Genomic DNA, 9,781 nt, shown 5'->3' with positions numbered 1-9,781 from the left:
GTGCCAGGCCTGGGGATGCGCTGAGTCTCCCAGGGCATTCCAGCAGTAACTGGACTCAGGAGCGTTAGATGCCCTCCGTCACCCAAGCCTGTCCACAGAGGCGAAAGCCTGTGTTTTGGGTTTCTCTCCCGACCCATCGGACTGCTCTCCCCACAGTAAGGAGGCCAAGTTCATGCTTGCCAGGGTGTTACAGCTCTTCAGGATTACACATTAATCCGCACAATTAACTTGAAGGGACTTCGTTCTTTTAATTGTGCTGAGGCATCTGAAGAATTTGATGGTAAGGCAGGCATTATGTTTATACTCAAAACAGACATGGCTAAGACGCTTACATTAGCACAGGCTTAACGACTCCGAAATGCCGTGGTTCAAAATGAAATCATATCACCACGCACATCTTAACCCAGGTAGAAGCTCGGGCTTCTCACAAGGAGCGAAAGGAGTCATTCCCCTGGGGCGAGGGCATGGCTAAGATGAACGCAGAAATGACATCATCGGACTTTGGGCAATTGACCCCATGCATAATGTATGCTGCATCCTTAATGAGGCGGAGAGTTATCTGGTGTCTTTCACCGTGGGAAGAAAAGACACAGGTTTAAGTAGAACTAAATGCAGATTAGGTTCCGTCTTAGAACTTTGCCTTTTAGAACTGGACTCAAAGAAGCAGTAGTCTGCACATGAGTGGGCTCAGGGAAGATCTGAAGCTGTCCACCTTTCCCCATTCTTACCTCCACGTGATAATCTAGACATCACTAAATGTGTGGATGCTGGGACAAAGAGGGCTGCTGAAGTAGAGCACCCCAGAATCTCTGCAGAGAGAGTCAGCATGTAATACAGCAGAAATGGGGAGGTCCTGCAGGTGCACAGGTGGCTGTAAAGTTAAAAAGTGGCTCACTACGCCCTAACCGGTTTGGCTCAGTGGATAGATCGTTGGCCTGCGGACTGAAGGTCCTGGGTTCGATTCTGGTCAGGGGCTTGTACCTTGGTTGCGGGCACATCCCCAGTGGGGGGTGTGCAGGAGGCAACTGATCGATGTTTCTCTCTCATCTTCTCTCTTATCGATGTTTCTAACTCTCCTATCCCTCTCTCTTTCTCTCTGTAAAAAATCAATTAAAAAAAAAAAGTGCTCACAAGCAAAGTGCAGCCTTGTTTTTCCCCAAGATGCACTTCGCTCAGGAAGAGAAAGGCATAGGAGGGCGTGGGAAAAAAGTGGCAGGCGAGGCAGGAGCCAGGTCTAATCCCAGCTCATTGTTAACTGGCTCTATGACTTTGGGCATAAAATGGAAGCACTGTAGACATTTTAAAACATATGTAGCTGTGAAACTTAAAAAAATAAATTGAATTCTCTTTAAAGAGGTGTAGAACAGTGGGAGAATCGCTGGTTTGGGCAGCAGAGAGGTTGGGATCTGAATCTTGGCTCTGTGCCTGGATTTCTGAGCTGTCCAGGCAAGTTAGTTATGTCTTAGAGATCCCATGTCTTCACTCATCAGTAATAACAGCCACCTCATAGCGTCACCTGCGAATTAATGATGTGATAGTTGTAGTGCAACCAGATCGTTGCCTGAACCAGTAAGATTGTCCTTATCTGTATAATGGGCAGGCTGGGAAACATGATCGCCAAGGTCTTGTACAATTTAGACAAAATTCTCTGTAATGTTACCAGCAACTCTTTTGCCCCATAGTCATCTCTTCCTTACTTCAGACTTTGCAAGAACATCAACCTCTTTCCACTGCGTTGGAAACCTATTTCAGTCTCCATGAGCTGTGACCACCTTATACCCAGCGGTCCAATCAAACGCAATGTCCTTCTAGTCCATTGGGGTCCTTCAACACAATAGTTTCTTTCCCATTTCCCCTGCCAGGAAGAACTACTGTTTAGACAACGATCGTCTCTTCATGGTATTGCAATGACCTTTTGAACTACTTCCAGACTTGCACATCCTGCTTTATCAATGGGTAACCATGAATGCACTCCAGGTGTGTTCATCTCCTGGGTCGTCATGGAAGCTGAGCGGGGCCTGGGGCCCCCTCTCTCTGTTCCCCTTTGTGCCTGATAGTGTTACCATTTTCTGTGCGTGCTGCTGGTGCAAAAATTCTCTGTACTGCAGCCAACGAGATCTTTTCAAGAAAATGTATAATAGGTTTACAGTGGTCAGCTTAGTTAGGATCAATCAACATTCCTCGCCAGCTGGGTCAAGTTCACCTCGGCGGCTTTAATTTATATGAGACTTGCCAGGGCTATCTTGAGAAAATATTTTCCAAATTCTTTTAATTCTTTTTTTTGTGTGTGTGCATACCAGCAAGTTAGCTTAGAGAAGTGGGCTTATGGGATTCTTCCACGGAACAGAGGAGGGAGAGACTTTCCCCCATTAGAGATGGAATCGGCAAAGAGCAGGGCAGGGCATGGGAAGAAAAGGGAAAGTCCACTTGCTTTCTGGTCCAGGGGCTGGTGGGAGGAGAAGGGAGACACAGGGTGTTTGTGTGATGGGGAAGGAGGGGAAGAAGAGCCAAAAGTCCGCCCTGAGTGTCCACTCAGTCAGTGAGACTACCCATCCAGGAGCAAGGAGGGGAGCTATGACCACAGCATCCTGGGGTGCAGCCTCAGAAAAACATGGCCGTGTGGATACTTTCTGGGGTTCAGCCTCGATCCCTGTGTGGAAACGAAGCTGTCAGCCGTGGGGCCTTCTGAGGCCCTCGGCTCAGGAAAGAAGTGGGGGGAGACGGCACGGAGCCTGCTGGTCCTGACCCAGCCGAGAGGACCCGGTCACAGTCCCGCCCACGCTGGTGTGACCGGGATCTCTGGGCCATTCTGTGTAGATATGAGAGGCCCAGTGTCTCCCCCAAACCTCAAAACCCACCTATCCCACGGCTCCGGGGAATGAGGAAAGAGATTCTATGGACAGTAACCCCACAGGGTGATCTGATCATAAATGCAGAATCGGACTGGTCATGGTGGGTTAGTTACCCCTAGGCGTGTAACTTTTTAGCAAAAGGCTCATCTTTGCTTTAAGCAAGACCTGTCCATTGTTTCTGTACAATAACCACCCTCCAGAAGGCACGTGATCTTGTTAACTCTTGTAATTCAATTCCCACCTTGCTTTCTCCCCCCTCCTTGTAATCTTCCTTAATGTCTCTCTTAATTTCAAATGTATAAAAGAAAGTGCAAACCCGTTATTCTCCAGAGCACTTGAGATCCTTCTCCCCAGCATCAGTTGCCAGTTTGGCCCAGATAAACTCTTAGGAAAATCCTCCACAGGTTTGGACCATTTCTGCATCGACAAGCTGGAGACGATTTTAAGAAAGAAGCCACAGAGGGGAAGGTGGCGGAGAGGCTGAGCAGCTCTTTCCGAAAGGCACGTGGCGTTCCCTCACTGGTCTTTGTAAGTTATGGCCTGGACTACGCATTCAACAGACTCGAACATTTAACTTAATTTGTTTTTCTATTAACCAGACTTAGAGAAAAGACCAAAGGAAAGAAATGACATTTTCTGGCAGATCTCCGTTGGAGTGTGTGAAACATCTTTGCACACTAACCGTGTTGGGAGCAGTATAAAGCAGAATACAAAATTCTCAGTTGCCCTTTTCCACCCTCCACCCTTTTTCTTCTGCCTCTAATGTTTCACAAAGTCACTGGACCGCAGAAGGCAATAATTTCAAGTTCCAAATTTGGGCAACTGATTGAATGAGCCTACAGTTAACCCCTGAGGTTGGAGTGCATTTGGAGCTGGGAACATAATTATGAGCTATGTTTGGGCAAGTGTAACTTGATGTGACTGTGGATTATCAACATGAAGGTATGTTTGGGAAATTGGGGATATATTCTTGGAGCTTAAGCAGGAAATTGGGATGGGTGGTGTAGACAGAGTCTCCAAGATCAGTGATACGTACGTGAAGCTACTGAGTTGGTTAAGATCTCAGGGGATGAATAGTAAAAACATCTACTGAAGGAAAGGACCCATGAAAAAGACAGAAAATGGTGAAAGTGGACATTCTTGTCTTGCTTCTGATTGTAAGGAAAATGCTTTTAGCTTTTCACCATTGATTATGATGTTAGCTGTGGGTTTGTCGTATGCGGCCTTTATTATGTTGAGATATTTTCCCTTTATTTCTACTATACTGAGAGTTTTTATCATAGATGGATACTAGATTTTATCAAATGTTTTTTTTTCTTCTGCATGTATTTAAATGATCATATGATTTTTATCTCTCATTTTGTTTATGTGGTATGTCACATAAACAGATATTAAACTAACTCTAATTGGAAAAAAACAACAACAACACAAAAACAAGAAATGGAAAAAACTGAGAAAGAAGAATATTAGTTAAGTGGCCAGTTGGGTTTGGCCACCAGGAAGACACAGTGAAGTTTTAATAAAGTGATGGGGGTCAGAGGTCAAGCTGTAGTCGCCGAGGTGTGACTGGAAGAAAAGGAGAAACTTCTTTCAAGAAAATCCGTGGTGGAATGCAGGAAAGCTATGGAGCCAGAGGAGTTCACATGGGAAAGAAGGCATGTCTTAGGGAGAGAGACATGAGTTTGTATGTAAGCTGAGAGGAATAAGCCAATGGGTTAAATGCATTCCTCCAGAAAATATTTATTGAATAACTCTTCTGTGCTAGACACCGTTCCTAGGGACTGTGGAAGGTGAGGGAACTGTGACTGAAACCCTGACCCCCGGGGGGTGTAGGGGGGTGGAGACCATTCTAATGGGAGGAGACAGACATAAACTCTGAACATACCTAATGTTTTCCTATGTTGGCAAATGCTATGCACAAAAGAGTTGGGTCACGTGGAGGAGCCACCTGACTAGAAGCTAGGCCTCTCTGCATGGACACTTGCACTGAGGCCTACCTGGGGAGAAGGGAGTGGCCACATAAATGTGCCGGCGAGCAGCCCTCCCTGCTGGTGTTACAGGAAGAGATGAGCGTTTGAGTGAGTGGACTGAGGAAAGAGGTCCTCCCTGCCCAATGTAGGCAGACATCATCCAATCCATCGGGGACCAAGGGGACCAACGGTGAAGGGAGGGTGACTTCTTTCACTAGGTCTGAGCCCTGGTCTGAGTCCAAAGGCTGCAGAACCAGAAACTCAAATGTCTGGTAGCTGGAAAAGATGGTGTCCCAGCTCAAGAAGAGAGCGCAAGAATGCACTCTCACAGACACATCCAGAAATAAGGTTTTACCCTAAAATGAACCATTGCAGGAGGGTTAAGGGAAGACTGGTTTGGAATAAAAGGGAAGTCGTGGGGGTGGTTGATAAAGAAGCCACCGGAAGCGATGGGCAGGATGGGAATAAGCACAGGTGTGTGGGTATAAGATTGGATAAGGATGCTTCTTTTATTTATTTTATTTTTTCAGCTTTATGGAGGTATAATTGACAAATGAAATTGTACTGTACTTAAGTGTACAAAGTGATATGCACACCTCATGAAAGGATCCTCCTTGGAGCTAGTTAACACGTCACCTCACGTATTTACTTTTTCTGTTTCTCCTTCCCCTGCCCCCAGAGAACATTTATGTTCTACTCACTTAGCAAATTTCAATTTTAAACACGGTGTTGTCAACTACGGGATGTTTCATTTGAGACATGAGGAGGAACCTATCATTGGAGACATGGTCCATGACTTTGGTGGATTTCTGAACCTCTCTGAGCCTTTTTGTAAAGGTGGGATATAAATCAGCTCATGGGTGATCAGGGCGGGAGGGATGCCTGGCACCGTGGCAGGTAGGTAGCGAGTAGGCTGTGGTATGGGGAGAGAGAAAGACTGCTCCGGGGAAGAGGAAGCTGGAGCGATTCCCTCCCTCCTGAAGCACTGTCTTGGTGCAGAGGAGAAGGAGTTCTCAGAGAGCACGGCCTGCGGGGAGGAGTGGGCTCAGGGATAACAGCCTGCTCAGAGGAGAGGGATAATATTTAGAGAGCTGCCACTGAGGAGGCTGGGAGGGGTCGGGAACCATGGCTTCTAAGGTCCTTGGTAACTCTGTTCAGCGATAGTTTTCCCCCCTGAAGTATTTTTTTAAGCCAACGGTTCCATCCAGAACTGAAGTCTCTCTGTACTGAGTCCAAGAAAAACAGAAGTCGTATTACAATCACAATAAGACTCGACGGGAAGCGGTACCCAGGGGAGCCGTCCTGGCATATGCTGGGGAGGAGGCCTGTCTCAGTGACGCTGTCCTCCCCTGGCCCTCCCCCAAACTCACCTGGATCTGGTTCAGCCTGAAGACTGATCTTACCTTGGGAGTAACAGCATGGGGGTGGGGGAGGGGGTGCAGGGTGTGAAGGGAGGGCAGCCTGTGCCCATTTACTTCCAGGTTCAATGCATATGAGGGTTTCCTTTACAGAGAACCATGGGATCTGGTTACGTCCAATAAGAAGAGTGAGGAATAGTCACTATATACAATGTTTGATATAAAATTTATATGGCTCAAGGTCCAATTAGGTTATATTTTTATGGATTTAAATACCCAGTTCATTTTTTTTCATTTAAAAACATAGCTTGAAAGCCTATAATATTCTTATCCTAAAATATTACTTACAGTTTGTGCTATTTTTTTTTTTTTAGTTTCCTTTGCTTGACAAATATATGAAATATTACCATTAAGATATTGTGCTTTTATTTTTTTTAATGTCCACTATCTTTGGATGAAATCATTAAGTGAATTAAATATCTTTTGTACTTTTTGTTTTCTGTACATAATAAAATAAAATAAAATGTACAAATATTTTCATGGAGCTATTAACATGAGAAGTTAATTTAATTCTTTGTGATCGTGATTTCACAGTCTTTCTTTTCTATAAATTGCTGTAGTTTGTTTTAATGAAACAACTTGTAAAATTTCCTGAAGTACTGTTATTTTTCCTTCCTTTCCTTTTTCTCACATACTTTCAAATTTAATTAAAAGCTTGCAACATTTTTATTTTGGTATCGAACTGTTAAGGTTCTTATCCTTTAAAAAGCTTTCTTTCACAGAAATGTGAAATCCAGAATGAATTTGTGGCCTGAGACTTTTGTTTAAATTAGAAGACAGAATTTATTGCTGATGGGTAAGAAAAAGATCTTCACCCACGTAGCTTTCTTTGGCCTTTCTTGAAAAATGACCTTTTCCTGTTTAAATAGCCATTATTGGGAGAGTCATAAGAAGAGACGAAGACACTTTATGGGCCTTAACGATGCTGTCTCTCTGATTTAAGGTCCAAGAAACCCGTTAACACTCCTAATATTGATGTCCTAGACAGAGTCTTGGTTTGCAATTAGGACCAGAGGTCAGTGTCCTGGTGGCCCTTGGCCTGTGTAGTCCCGCTCACTGGCTCTGTGACACTCCTGGAAGTCCAGGTGGTTTCACTTTCTGGAAGGTTCCTCAGTTTCAGGGAGGCTGTAGGTTGTTTTGTGTAGTAGATGTCTAATGGTGCAAAGCATGGAATACCATGTCTATAAACATAAATCACCTGAGCACACCTTGAAAAGCAACTGAATTTGCCAATTGCCAATGCTCTAACCTACATTATAATACTATTTGCTTTAAGTGTATTCATTTTTTTTTCTTGCTATTTTTGGATTGTGGTCAAATCCACAGAGTAAACTATGTGAATATTAATTCAGATTGAACATGTATACATGTTAGAGTTCCAAACTATCCAGTGTGTTTGATCAATTTCCTTCTCTTGTTTAGTTTTGTGATTTATTCTTTAAATTATGCTTTAATGATCACAACTTAAATATAGTTTGACATTTGAACAAAGAAAGCAATTTGTTATTTTAAAGAACACTAGAGGACCCATGCACAAAATTTGTGCAGGGTGGGGTGTCCCTCAACTCAGCCTGCACACTCTCCAATCTGGGACACCTTGAGCAGGCCTAAACAGGCAGTTGGACATCCCTTTCACAGTACAGAACTGCTGGCTCCCTACTGCTCGCCTGCCTGCCTACCTGATTGCCCCTAACCACTTCTGCCTGCCAGCCTGATCACCCCCTAACTACTCCCCTGCCAGACTGATCAATACTTAACTGCTCTTCTGCTGGCCCAATTGTCCCTAACTGCTCTCCCTTGCCAGCCTGGTCATGCCTAACTGCCCCCTCCCCTGCTGCCAGCCTGATCACCCCTAACTGTCCTCCCTTGCAGGCCTGATCACCCCTAACTGAGCAATGACCTCTCAGTTTCCTTTAAGCCTTATGATGATGATTTAGTGCAGTGATTATCAAAATGTGCTTTGGGAACAGGTCACAGTCCCTAACCGCCTCTCAGGTGCTCTACAATGTCAAAATTATTTTCAGGATAAAACAAAGATGTTATTTGTCTTTTTCACAGTGGAGTTTTCCAGAGGCTGCATAGGTGTGATGTAGCAACAGACTGAATGCAGACACAGATACGGAGCCAGCTGTCTTTGGCTAAGCCAGACATTGAGACATCTGCAAAAATGTAAAACAATGTCATTCTTCTTATAAAGTCTTTTTGTTTGGTATGGTTGCTTTTTTTATTTAAAAATATGTTGTTTCAGCCGGGACCGGTTTGGCTCAGTGGATAGAGCGTCGGCCTGCGGACTGAAAGGTCCAGGGTTCGATTTCGGTCAAGGGCATGTACCTTGGTTGCGGGCACATCCCCAGTGGGGGGTGTGCAAGAGGCAGCTGATCGGTGATTCTCTCTCATCGATGTTTCTAACTCTCTGTCCCTCTCAATTTCTCTCTGTGTAAAATCAATAAAATATATTAAAAAAAATGTTGTTTCATTTAACACTATTATTACTATTTTAAATGAATTTATAAAGAAATATTTCACAATTTTCTTAGTTTTAGTTTCTAGTATGGGTAAACAATGGTAGATACACCTCACACAAACCCATACGAGAGCCTTCTGGGGTTCTTGATCATTTTTAAGAGTATATAGAGATCCTAAGACTAAAAAGTTTGAGAACCACTAAGTCACTTAGAAATATGCTCATTGTATTACTAGAGTCCGGTGCACAAATGTGTGCACAGGTGGGGTCCCTTGACCTGCCTGGTAATTGGGGCCCATTGGGGCCAGCTGGCCAGGGAGAGGGACCCCCGGGGGGTTGGCTAGCCGCAGGAGGTTGGCTGTGGGAGCACACTGACCACCAGGAGTAGTGTTGAGCATCTGCCCCCAGTGGTTAGTGTGCATTATAGCACTGGTGATTCAGTCATTTAGACTTTTATATATATAGATAAATAACATGAACCTGGTTCAGCTTGTAGACCTGAATGTGGATGGTCACAGGGTGAGAAAGTAAGAAGCAACGAGCAAGAAAAGTTCATGAGAAGAGCAACTATCTTCTGACTGCTAAGAGTGGGCCAAGAACATTGTATCACCTACAAACAACAGGCTTTCTATCCCATTTGAAAACAGAATGAACCTTTTTTTTGTTTGTTTGTTTGTTTTAAACTTAGAAAAGACCAGGATGAGCAGGGAAGCTGTTAGCAACTTAATCATCTCTGGTAGAATACTTCACAGGTGACCCTGAGATAAAACAACAGAACTCACCCGCTCCAGGAGAAAGCAAGCCCCCTGAGCTTTCCCATAGACGCAATATTTGATGCCAGATGTCAGCATAGGTGAAGGGTTTTACAGTCCCTTCAAGTTCATTCCATTGGGTAATATGACTAACATATCACATAGCCAATCACCACGATGTATACTTTAAATATCTTACAATTTTATATGTCAGTTATACCCCAGGAAAGCTAAAAATTTTTAATTGTTTTTTAATATATATGCTAATAATGTCTATCACACAGGGTTATTAGGGTTAAAGGATAACACTTGATCTCTAAACAAA

The sequence above is a fragment of the Pipistrellus hanaki genome (assembly GCF_964339955.1).
Source record: "Pipistrellus hanaki genome assembly, chromosome: 7".
NCBI lineage: Eukaryota > Metazoa > Chordata > Mammalia > Chiroptera > Vespertilionidae > Pipistrellus > Pipistrellus hanaki.
This window is presented reverse-complemented; position numbering follows the sequence as displayed.